The 10314-nt window shown below is 37.0% G+C and overlaps 1 pseudogene; it reads left to right on the top strand.

Moving 5' to 3' along the window:
* The first annotated feature begins 2096 nt into the window (after positions 1-2096).
* LOC120153285 lies at positions 2097-10266 on the top strand (annotated as a pseudogene).
* Positions 10267-10314: the final 48 nt, after the last annotated feature.

The following is a 10314-nucleotide window of genomic DNA, read 5'->3' as shown; positions in this document are numbered from 1 at the left end:
ATAATATGTGTCATTATATTATTTGATCAATTTATATTTTATCGTATATATAAATTTAGTTAATGTTGAATATATGAGTGGTTCAACAACTTGGAGTTTGATCATTTGATAGTTCATAATGAATCTGCCCACCTATGGAAAAGTTTTTTTTCCTAAAAAAAAATAATAATTTAGAGTGATATAAAGTAATATTTTTTTCAAAATTTTTAACTAATTAAATATAGAAAGTCTAAAATCTCTTTAAATAAAGTGAAAATAACCTCAGTGATTAAAAATGCCTTATAATATACGACTTTAATCAACTTTTTTTGGATTTGCCAAAATGACCAACTAAATCGCAATGCGATCGATAATTCGCAACGCGATCTCCGGTATCGCAAATCAGTTTCCAGATTCGGAACGCGAACTTCGACTATCGCATTGCGATTTACATATTCGCATTGCGATAGTCCAAGTTCGCGTTGCGATAGTCGAAGTTCGCGTTGCGAATCTGAAAACTGATTTGCGATACCGGAGATCGCGTTGTGAATTATCGATCGCATTGCAATTTAGTTGGTCATTTTGACAAATCCAAGCCACGACCACGACCATGACCCGAGACGAGACGGACAGCGGCGGCGGCGGCGCGCAAGAGTCGCCATTGTTCTCTATCACTCAACAAAGAAGTGGGAAAGCCAAGCCTTAAATACCATTCCCAATAGGGTTTCCAATACTGTGTGAGATTGAGCATTACCAACACTTGTTTTCAATCTATGTGATTATTCAGGAAACATTAAACAATCATGCACCTTAAAACAACTGAATCATCAACCAATTGCATTAGTATTATACGATTAAATATGTCATAATTAAAAGTCAATCTACAATCAATCGCGATTATTGCAATTTTAAGCAAAACATTCAAAAAAATTGCATCACTCGCGAGAATAAAAAAAATTGTTATCGTGCAATTACAATCAATTGAAAATAAATTAGAATTACATGAAAACTAAACGAACCACAAATACTTTTCATACAAATACTAAAGTCATTAACTATAATTCACAAATAATATCACTATTTAAGGTTCAATCCCACATAGTATTGAGAACAAGTGTTGGTAATGCTCAATCCCACATAGTATTGGAAATACTATTGGGAATGATATTTAAGGCTTGGCTTTCCCACTTCCTTGTTGAGTGATAGAGAATAAGGGGGACTCTCGCGCGTCGTCGCTGCCGTCGTCCGTCTCGTGGTCGTGGTAATACGTGTCTTCGACACGTTCGCGCGAATATTATATTTTTAGAGAAAATTCTTAAGAAACAAATGCAATACCACTTGTCGTTGCGATTTTGGACTATCGCAACGAACTTGGAATAAATCGCAACGTGATTTTGGACTATCACAACGAACTTGGAATAAATCGCAACGCGAACTTCGACTATCACAACGAACTTGGAATAAATTGCAACGCGAACTTCGACTATCACAACGCGAACTTCGACTATCGCAACGTGAACTTCGACTATCACAACGAACTTGGAATAAATCGCAACGCGAATTTCGACTATCGCAACGAATTTGGAATAAATCGCAACACGAACTTCGACTATCGCAACGAACTTAGAATAAATCACAATCGCAACGCGAACTTCGACTATCGCAACGAACTTGGAATAAATCGCAACGCGAACTTCGACTATCGCAACGAACTTGGACTATCGCAACGCGAATTTGGAATAAATCGTAACGCGAACTTGGACTATCGCAACGAATTTGAAAAATCGCATTGCGATAGTCAAAGTTCGCGTTGCGAATCTGAAAATTGATTTGCGATACCGGAGATCGCGTTGCGAATTATCGATCGTATTGCGATTTAGTTGGTCATTTTGGCAAATCCAAAAAAATTTAGTTAAAATCGTATATTATAAGGTATTTTTGGTCACTGAGGTTATTTTTTCTTAAATAAAAGGTTTATAATAATAGAGGGATTAAAATAGATATTTAATATTTTTTTTATCGTATAAATAAGTTCAGCGGCTCAGTTAATTCCGTGATTAAAATGGATGGCTGAAAAGGGAGTTGAAAGGGTATTTGAAAACTATAAAGCTAGAAAATTCTGTTAAGGAAAAAAGTGAGGAAACAAGTCGCGTTGTACCTTTTCCCAGTTTCCCTTTCAGAAGCTTGGTGTTTGTTCCTCTATCTGACCTCGGTGAAATCGAGTAAACTCGTTTGGGTCGACTCAAACTATGCAGCGATTAAAGAGCAGAGGTACATCCCTTATGGGTTCTATGGCAGTTCCTCACTTAAAGAGAAAAGCCCTTAATTCTTGGGCTGCTGTTCAAGATACCTACTTCTCCACCAAAGTACATCCTTATTCCCAATCCGTATTCTCCTTTTTCTAATTTCACTTTATGGGTATTCATTGAATTGTTGGAATTTTATTTGGACGTGAATGATCTTTTGCGATTTCCCACCTGAAAATATTATAGTTGTACATGTATCTCTATTAAGAAAAAAATTGTCTGGGTTTTGTTTAATGGTGATTGTTTTTCCCTTGTTAAATTTGATTACTGATTTGAATGTTGCAGGATACATTTGAGAGGCATAGGGTGGTATTTACAGTGGGAACTTCTATAGCTTCAGTTGCTACAGCATGGTTTGGTGAGTTTCTCATCCATTGCATATACTCTGATGCACTAATAATATCAGGAAATTGCTGCAATTACATTTTCTTCTATTGGGAAAATTACTGCTTGAGTTATGGAATTATGATTGTTGGGTTTTGATTTGGTTCCATCTATTGATCAATACCTCAGGCAGAATATACAACAACAACAACAAAACCCAATTCCCATATGTATGGGTAAGGGGGAGGTAGGGTAGTAGGCTGCCCCCAACGCCAGGTTGAGAATAGCTTCCGTGAAAGACCTCCGGCAGTCAGAAAATTAAAAATATAGATAAAATGCAATGCATGTATAAATAATTACATAAATACATAGCTAAACAATATTCATATGCAGTCATTAATATCATATGAGCTTCTGTAATGGGGAGTAATCCCTGCAAAATAACCCCTGCGAAAGAGTCTCTGCATATAGACAGAAACCTAAGACCCGGCTAAAATTAACAGAGGAAACATGATGAGAATGATACACATGAGACAACGATAGCAAGCCCAGTTCTAATCTTTCATAAATACCAATAACAGAAAAGTATAAAAAGTAAAAGTCAAGGAAATAACTACAAATGCATTTAAAAGAAGACAAAGATGATACACTCTATAGATGTGACCCACACTACTCGACTACCCTAGTCTTAAGCCTCCATAATTTCCTATCATAGGTCATGTCTTCGGTAAGGCCTAAATCCCTCAAATCAGATCTCAAGCAGTCATCCCACTTCCGCCTTGGTCGTCCTTTCCTTCTGGCACCGTCGACTGTAATCGACTCTACCCTCCTGACCGCATCCGACGGTAGTCGCCTAAGGACGTGCCCAAACCACCGTAGTATTCCCTCCCTCATTTTTTCGGAAACAGACATCACCCCTAAGGACATCCTAATAGCAGAGTTTGTCGTCATATCTCACAGAGTCCTACCACATGTCCATCAAAGCATTCTCATTTCTGCGGCCTCTATCCTCCTTACGTGATCCTTCTTGGGTGCCCAACATTCTGATCCATACAACAACGCTGGTCTTATTGTCATTCTATAAAATTTTCCCTTAAATCTATTTGGAACTTTTCGATTTAACTCCACTACTTTATTGAGCATGTCTTCAACATGAAAAACATTCAGTCCTTAAGCCCTTTGGAAATTAGCTAGTATTTCAACTTATTGCACCTTCAGCTGTGGTATCAAAAGGTTTCATTGAAGAATAGGAGAGAAACAAACTGTGCTGTGATTACTAATGCAGACTCATGTGGACGTTGCTAAGGATCTATCAATTTTTACCACGATATTACTGGTGGATTGATCTGGTCCACTACTCACCGCTTACAACTGTTTTCTGATTTTCTATTCATGTTGCAATAGCCTGTCTCTTTGCCTATGGTTACCTTTTTAGCTTGGATCTGCCATATCTTCATCGTTTGCCCCATCTTTTCAAAGTTTTAAATACTCATTTTTTTTAACAAAATTGGCTATTCTTTTAGCTGTTCTTTGGTTCATGGCTTATGGGTCCCTGGTTGTTTGTTTTAGAACGCTAGGCTGAATTTTGAAAGCATAAACATTGTAAACTTTTATAAGTCAACCATGGAGCTCCACATTTTCGTTTAATCAAATGCATCTGTGAATTCCTATAGTGGCTGCTTTTGCATAATCAAGGAAGAATTGAGTTGCCTTGAGAAGTGAAGTTTCATTAAATGTAGGTTTCTATGAAGCATAGCTCTTCTTTGATTATCTTGGAGATTTGATGTTCTGGTTTCTAATTCCATGCTCTCACTATTGGCAGCTTGGTTTATGTGCTAAGGCTGAGTATCTAATATGAAACGCATAAATGTTGGTACAGGATACTCATTACGGCATTATCATGAATCAAAAGTTGACCAAAGGCTTGAATCAATGGAAAAGGCTGTGAGTATTCTTTTGCATAATGTTAGATTGTTAGCAATGTGTGCTGTGTACTTCATGATTTTTTATTCAACTTTCCTATCCAAAATGTGAAATACTGTATTATAGTTTCTTTTCCTCTTGCTTGTCTAGGGGTTAATTATAATTTCTATGTTGGTTTGTGGAGTATTCTTTGGAATCTCTGGATAATTTTGCTGCTGTCTTAATTCATTTATAGTTAAGTTGTTTCCAATTGACCTTAGACAGACGTAATGAGGTAAATGTCTGATTTTCATGATTATTGATTGCTTCTTCTATGCGCTAAGCTTTACACTTTTAATTGTAACCAATATCCCCCTATCTTATTTGGTACTCCATTTGGTTAATGTTTGAGGTATATGGACGATATTACATGCTAAGACCTGATTCTAATGGGTTGTACAACCATCATCCACTTTTATAGTTGCTGTTTGTTTGCTTGAGAGACTATAAAACCATTTTATGCAATTTTATCCCTTCAGCTTTAGAATTCTTCTCAATTCACCTCTTTTTTGTTTTTACATTAAAATGTGATGTTTCTTATCTCCTGACAGATGAAAAACAATCATCATCTTGAGCATGCTGATTTCAAAAAACTTGTTGACCCAGGGCCTTCTAGAACTGCTGCTTGGGTTGCCACAACTGGTACCGCTCTCATTATTGGGTATGTTTACAGTGTCTAACTTGTTGCTGATGGATTCACCATTGTGTACGAGTTTTAGCCAGAGAACAAACATAAAAATGGATATTTCTCTGAAAATATTTATCCATTTTGGAGAAGAAAATATTCTCATGAAAAGGCATACTTTCTGACTTGTATGTTGAGTTCAAAGGTCTCAATTGTTCACTGTTGTTTTTGGTTAAAGAGTTGAAGTGATTTTTTGGAGTTTTTGCAATAGATTGTATGTTTAATGATCACTTAGTTGCAAGAAATTCTATGCTGATGATTGGGAAAAACATTGTACAAGTATGATGAAATGATGTATTAGTGATAAACTAGAAGGTCTTAGAAGTTGATTGAATTAGAGTTGTTTTCATTTTGTTTTGTTACAACTCACTCACTTCTGGGCTCTGGCATGATCAAATCACTGCTGCACACTTGCACACCTCAAGTAGACAAATCCTGTGATTAAAAACTTGCTACGAGGCCAAACACTGGGGTTCGATTCGTTTTTCATTATCTGGTGAATGAATGTCCTCGATTAGAAAATACAGATGATATCCATAGAATGGGCTTTCTCTAAAGTACTTATCAATTGTAGTGGCTTTCGTAAGAGGTAAGAATAATGGGGATGAGTTAAGAAAATTGTATCTCCATTGGAATCTCTTCTCATTGCTGGTATGTGCTAATTCATTGAATTATGGATGGTTTAAACATCTGATTGATTTGTTGTGTTTTTAGTTGCAGTTACCGACACTTTATTTTCTGTTAAATATTCATGTCGAAAGACATGTACAGGGGTATGATATTAGGGGAAAAATCAAGCATGCCTTTACTGAACATTTGTCCGTCCAGATTATTGACATCATCCCTGAGTGCAGATAACATAGCTTAGTTGGTTTAACTGCAGATATAGCTTGGGTTGGCGAGGTGGAACGTGGTATGCGAATAGAAAGTTCAGAAAGGAGCAATTGAAACTAGCAGGGCAGATAAAACCTAAAATGTGGCAATTGTTGGGAACACTAAAATCTAGAGGGTGGCAACTGCAGTTCCCTAGACCACCGACAAGATTCCGAGTTCCAAAAAGTGCATTGAAAACTTCCGAGGATATGTTAAAGACTTCTCAGGCACCAGTTGGTTCCGGGGGAACCCACCAATCATGTTAAGCACTGACAATCAAACCAAGAAATTGTTCAAGCTTCTCTGCAGACTAGTAATTAGAGTGTGTGTGTGTGTTGTCGAACTCATTGCAACGTTCGATGCAAAATTTTCTGGTAGTCTATTGGCCAATTCATGTTCTCTATGTAATTAAGAGTAAACCTAGTAATGATTTTGTTACGGTTGCGGGTGATTTCCAGGCAAATCGAATATTTTAGCAGGGGCTATTTCCTTGATTCCTAGTTCTTACTTGGGAATTACTCGTAATGATAGTGGAAGAATTTTACCTTACAGAGAGCTCTCTGGTGGAGAGAATAAGCGTTGCAAACAAGAGAATAAGATGTATCGGGAGAAAGATTGGAGTAGATCCTATAAAACTGAGCGCAGCCGTAGATTGTGGTTGGTAAGGCGATGAGTCGATGGAAAAAAGATCATGAGGTTGTGTAGTATCCTCCTAACCCCCGGGTCAGGTTGAGTGCAAGGGGAGAGGTTTATTATTTTTAGTCCAATTCAAGTGGTCCAGAAACCCTACCCATTCCTAGTTAGTCAAATTTGGCCCAATAAACCAAGTGGGGGAAAATTAGCTCATTAGGCCAACCAGATTTTAATTTGGGATATACAGCAAATGTTAAGTGCAGGGTAAACTTGTCAAGCATACATGACGATTTTGTTTAAATAATATTTTTTTAATCAAACTCATCACGTCTATATGACATTCTAAAAATATATATAGTTGTTTTATTAGAATTTGTCACGTCAGGGTGACAAGTTCTAATAAAAATATATTTTATTAAAACTCGTCATGCCCATGTGACTAGTTCCAAGTCATTGTGACAAATGTTGTATATCTCAAATCAATTTTGGAGATGGCCTGTTGGGCCAATTTTTTTACCCGCATGGCTTATTGGGCTAATTTTGCCTTCCTAGTTATTTCTAGTAAGATGTGGCTCTAAAAGTCCTTTAATGATGTCTAGTGTTTAATTTTTTTTATCAAGTTAAAGTGATTCTAAAGTAGTATATGTTCTAAATACTTTTAATTATTTGACAATGAATGTTGAATTATCTGCTACAGCCGTTGATGCTCGAACATGTGGTTTCTAGGAACAACAACGATTCCTTGAATCACTAGTGTTTAAATTTTAAAGTTGTAAATAGTATAATTAAATTGGAGAATTGTCTATGTAATAGGTCTATGCAGTATCTAAATTGAATTATCATGTTAATAAATTGAATACCGATAATTAAATTGAAAGAATATCCCCCAGCAGACCCAAACCTAAAACAATTGGACTCTTTAAGCTGGACTTGTAATTATGCGATTCGGACTTGCATCTAAACTAAAATGACAAAAACCCCGAGAGAAACGAGTATTTACAATTTTTCAAAAGAAAAAATAATACTGTTTTAAAGAGCAGCGGTTTGGTCTTAAATCTGCAAGTGTTTCACTGCCTTAAGTTGGCATGCTTTCCTCGTTCATTTCCACGCTAGTTTTCTTCGATACATTTCCATCACAAGGCCTTACCAATTTGGCATCTGATTTGTCATGCACTAACACTAGATATGTTTCATCTCCAAAGCAACCTGCTGTTTTGGAGCCTCGTTTTCAGTATCTTCCGACGGAGACAAACGGAAAACTGTCACAGAATGTCATTTTCTTTTGTGCAAATAAAACATTGTAAAGACGAATTGTTAATTAAGGAATCGTGGCTGTTGAGAAATCTTACAAAAGTTCATGCATTTAAATATATATATATATATATATATATAGGAAAAAAGGGCCCATTTTGATTCCTTCCTGTAAATCAATTTGTTTGTCTGTCGACAAAAGTGATGTAATTTTCAATAGCTTCCCCATGTGAATGCTTTTGTTTTGTTCTTATTTGGCTTTTCTGCTACTATAAAATTTCTGCAAACACTGGGGTTGTTGGAACAGAGAAAAAAAACATATATTATGGAGGTAGCCAGCAGTGTAAGCTGTATTATAATTCTACTGGTTCTTTTCTGTGGGTCAGCAGCTGGAAATAGAAAAGCCTTGTATTCTGTTGAAGCTCAAGATGAAGGTATTTGCAAATCAATGGTGGAAACTAATGGTTATGAATGTGAAGAACACACGGTAAGATCACTAGGTGTTTGCCAAAATGCCAATCGTTTTGATTTCCTCAGTTTAATGAAGGTTTTTTATTTGGTTTTGATAGGTAACAACGAAAGATGGTTACATTCTCAGTATGCAAAGAATCCCCGTGGGTCGGTCAGGTGGGACACCAGGAACCAGACCACCGGTCCTGTTACAGCACGGGCTCTTAATGGTTTTGTTTTATTGTCATGTTTCTAAGATTCCATTCCAACGCAATGAGTTTTGACCTAAAAACCATGTATGGTGTCAGGATGCAATAACATGGCTGCTAATGCCTCCGGAACAGTCTTTGGCGTTCGTCTTGTCCGACAACGGCTACGATGTCTGGCTTGCTAGCTCACGCGGAACAAAATACAGCAGAGGCCATACATCACTCAGTCATTACGATCCGGTTATTGTTAAAACTTTTATATTCCATTATATTGTCAAGCTTTGTGTTTTGAACATTAAGTTGATTCTTCACCGGTTTTCAGGCTTACTGGGATTGGTCGTGGGATGAATTGGTAGCCTATGATCTTCCTGCTACAATCCAATATGTTTATAATCAAACGGGACAAAAGCTTCACTATGTGGGGCATTCACAGGTGATTTTTTTTCTTCTTTCAATTGTTTCTTAAGGCGGGGAGATGGTGAAGTTTGATATATATATATATATATATATATTTGAATAGTTTGAGGCAATTATAAGTTAGTATCGGTTCATAATCTTTCTAAGCTTTTGGCAACGCACACACCCTGCAGACGTAGAACCTCTAAGAAGAATAATGTTCTTTTTAACTACTGAGGTTGCGTAACGGTTTTGAAGTTTGATATATTGTTTTCACATTTAGGGAACTTTAATGGCTCTGGCTGCTTTCCCAGAGGACGAAGTGTTGAGCATGTTTAGATCAGTTGCTTTGCTTTGCCCAATTGCTTATTTGGGTCAGTTGACTTCCCCACTGGCAAAAGATGCTGCTGAAAACTTCATTGCTGAGGTTAAAACCAAACCCTAGCTTCTCTGTGTTTTATCCATATTGAAGACGACTTTTTTTTTTAGATTTTGAACAATGTAAAAATCTTCTTTGGCAGTCAGTCTACTGGTTAGGCCTCCATGAATTCGATCCGCGAGGGTAATAACTTCAAACTTGGTAATGTATATAAGTTTAAAGCTATATCACCTATGAACATATGATTTAAGTTCATGATCTGCTTTCATCATGAACAGGGAGGCAGTAATTAAACTTCTGAAAGACGCCTGCAGCAAACCAGGCGTTGATTGCACTGACTTATTGACCAGTTTTACAGGTCAGAATTGTTGCTTGAACTCTTCCATAAATCCATAAAACCCTTTGGGAAAAAAAAACCCCACAAAGATTTCCAGTATGAGAACATCTCTGCTGAAAACTTGCTGTGGTTTATTTATCAGTGATTAGGCAGGGGACCGTAACAATGTACGATTACGTCGATGTGGTCGAAAATATGAATCGTTATGGGCAACCGACTCCTCCGGCATACAACATGACCGGCATACCGAATGACCTTCCTCTTTTCGTCAGCTATGGAGGGAAGGATGCTCTTGCCGATGAAGATGACGTGAATCTGTTGCTGGGAAGTCTGAATGACCATGATGGAGACAAGCTTGTGGTTCAGTATAGAAATGATTATGCTCATGCAGATTATGTCATGGCAGAAAATGCTAAACAAGATGTATATGATCCTTTAATTGCCTTCTTTAGGCTACACTAGTGAATATATATATATAAACAGAGGGAGAGTTGTGCTAAACAAGATGTATATGATCCTTTAATTAATTA

This window comes from Hibiscus syriacus, unplaced genomic scaffold, assembly GCF_006381635.1.
Source record: "Hibiscus syriacus cultivar Baekdansim isolate YM2019G1 unplaced genomic scaffold, ASM638163v2 tig00111099_pilon, whole genome shotgun sequence".
In the NCBI taxonomy this organism is placed as follows: domain Eukaryota; kingdom Viridiplantae; phylum Streptophyta; class Magnoliopsida; order Malvales; family Malvaceae; genus Hibiscus; species Hibiscus syriacus.
Note: the sequence above shows the minus strand (reverse complement) of the source record. Positions and strands in the feature narration are given on the sequence as shown.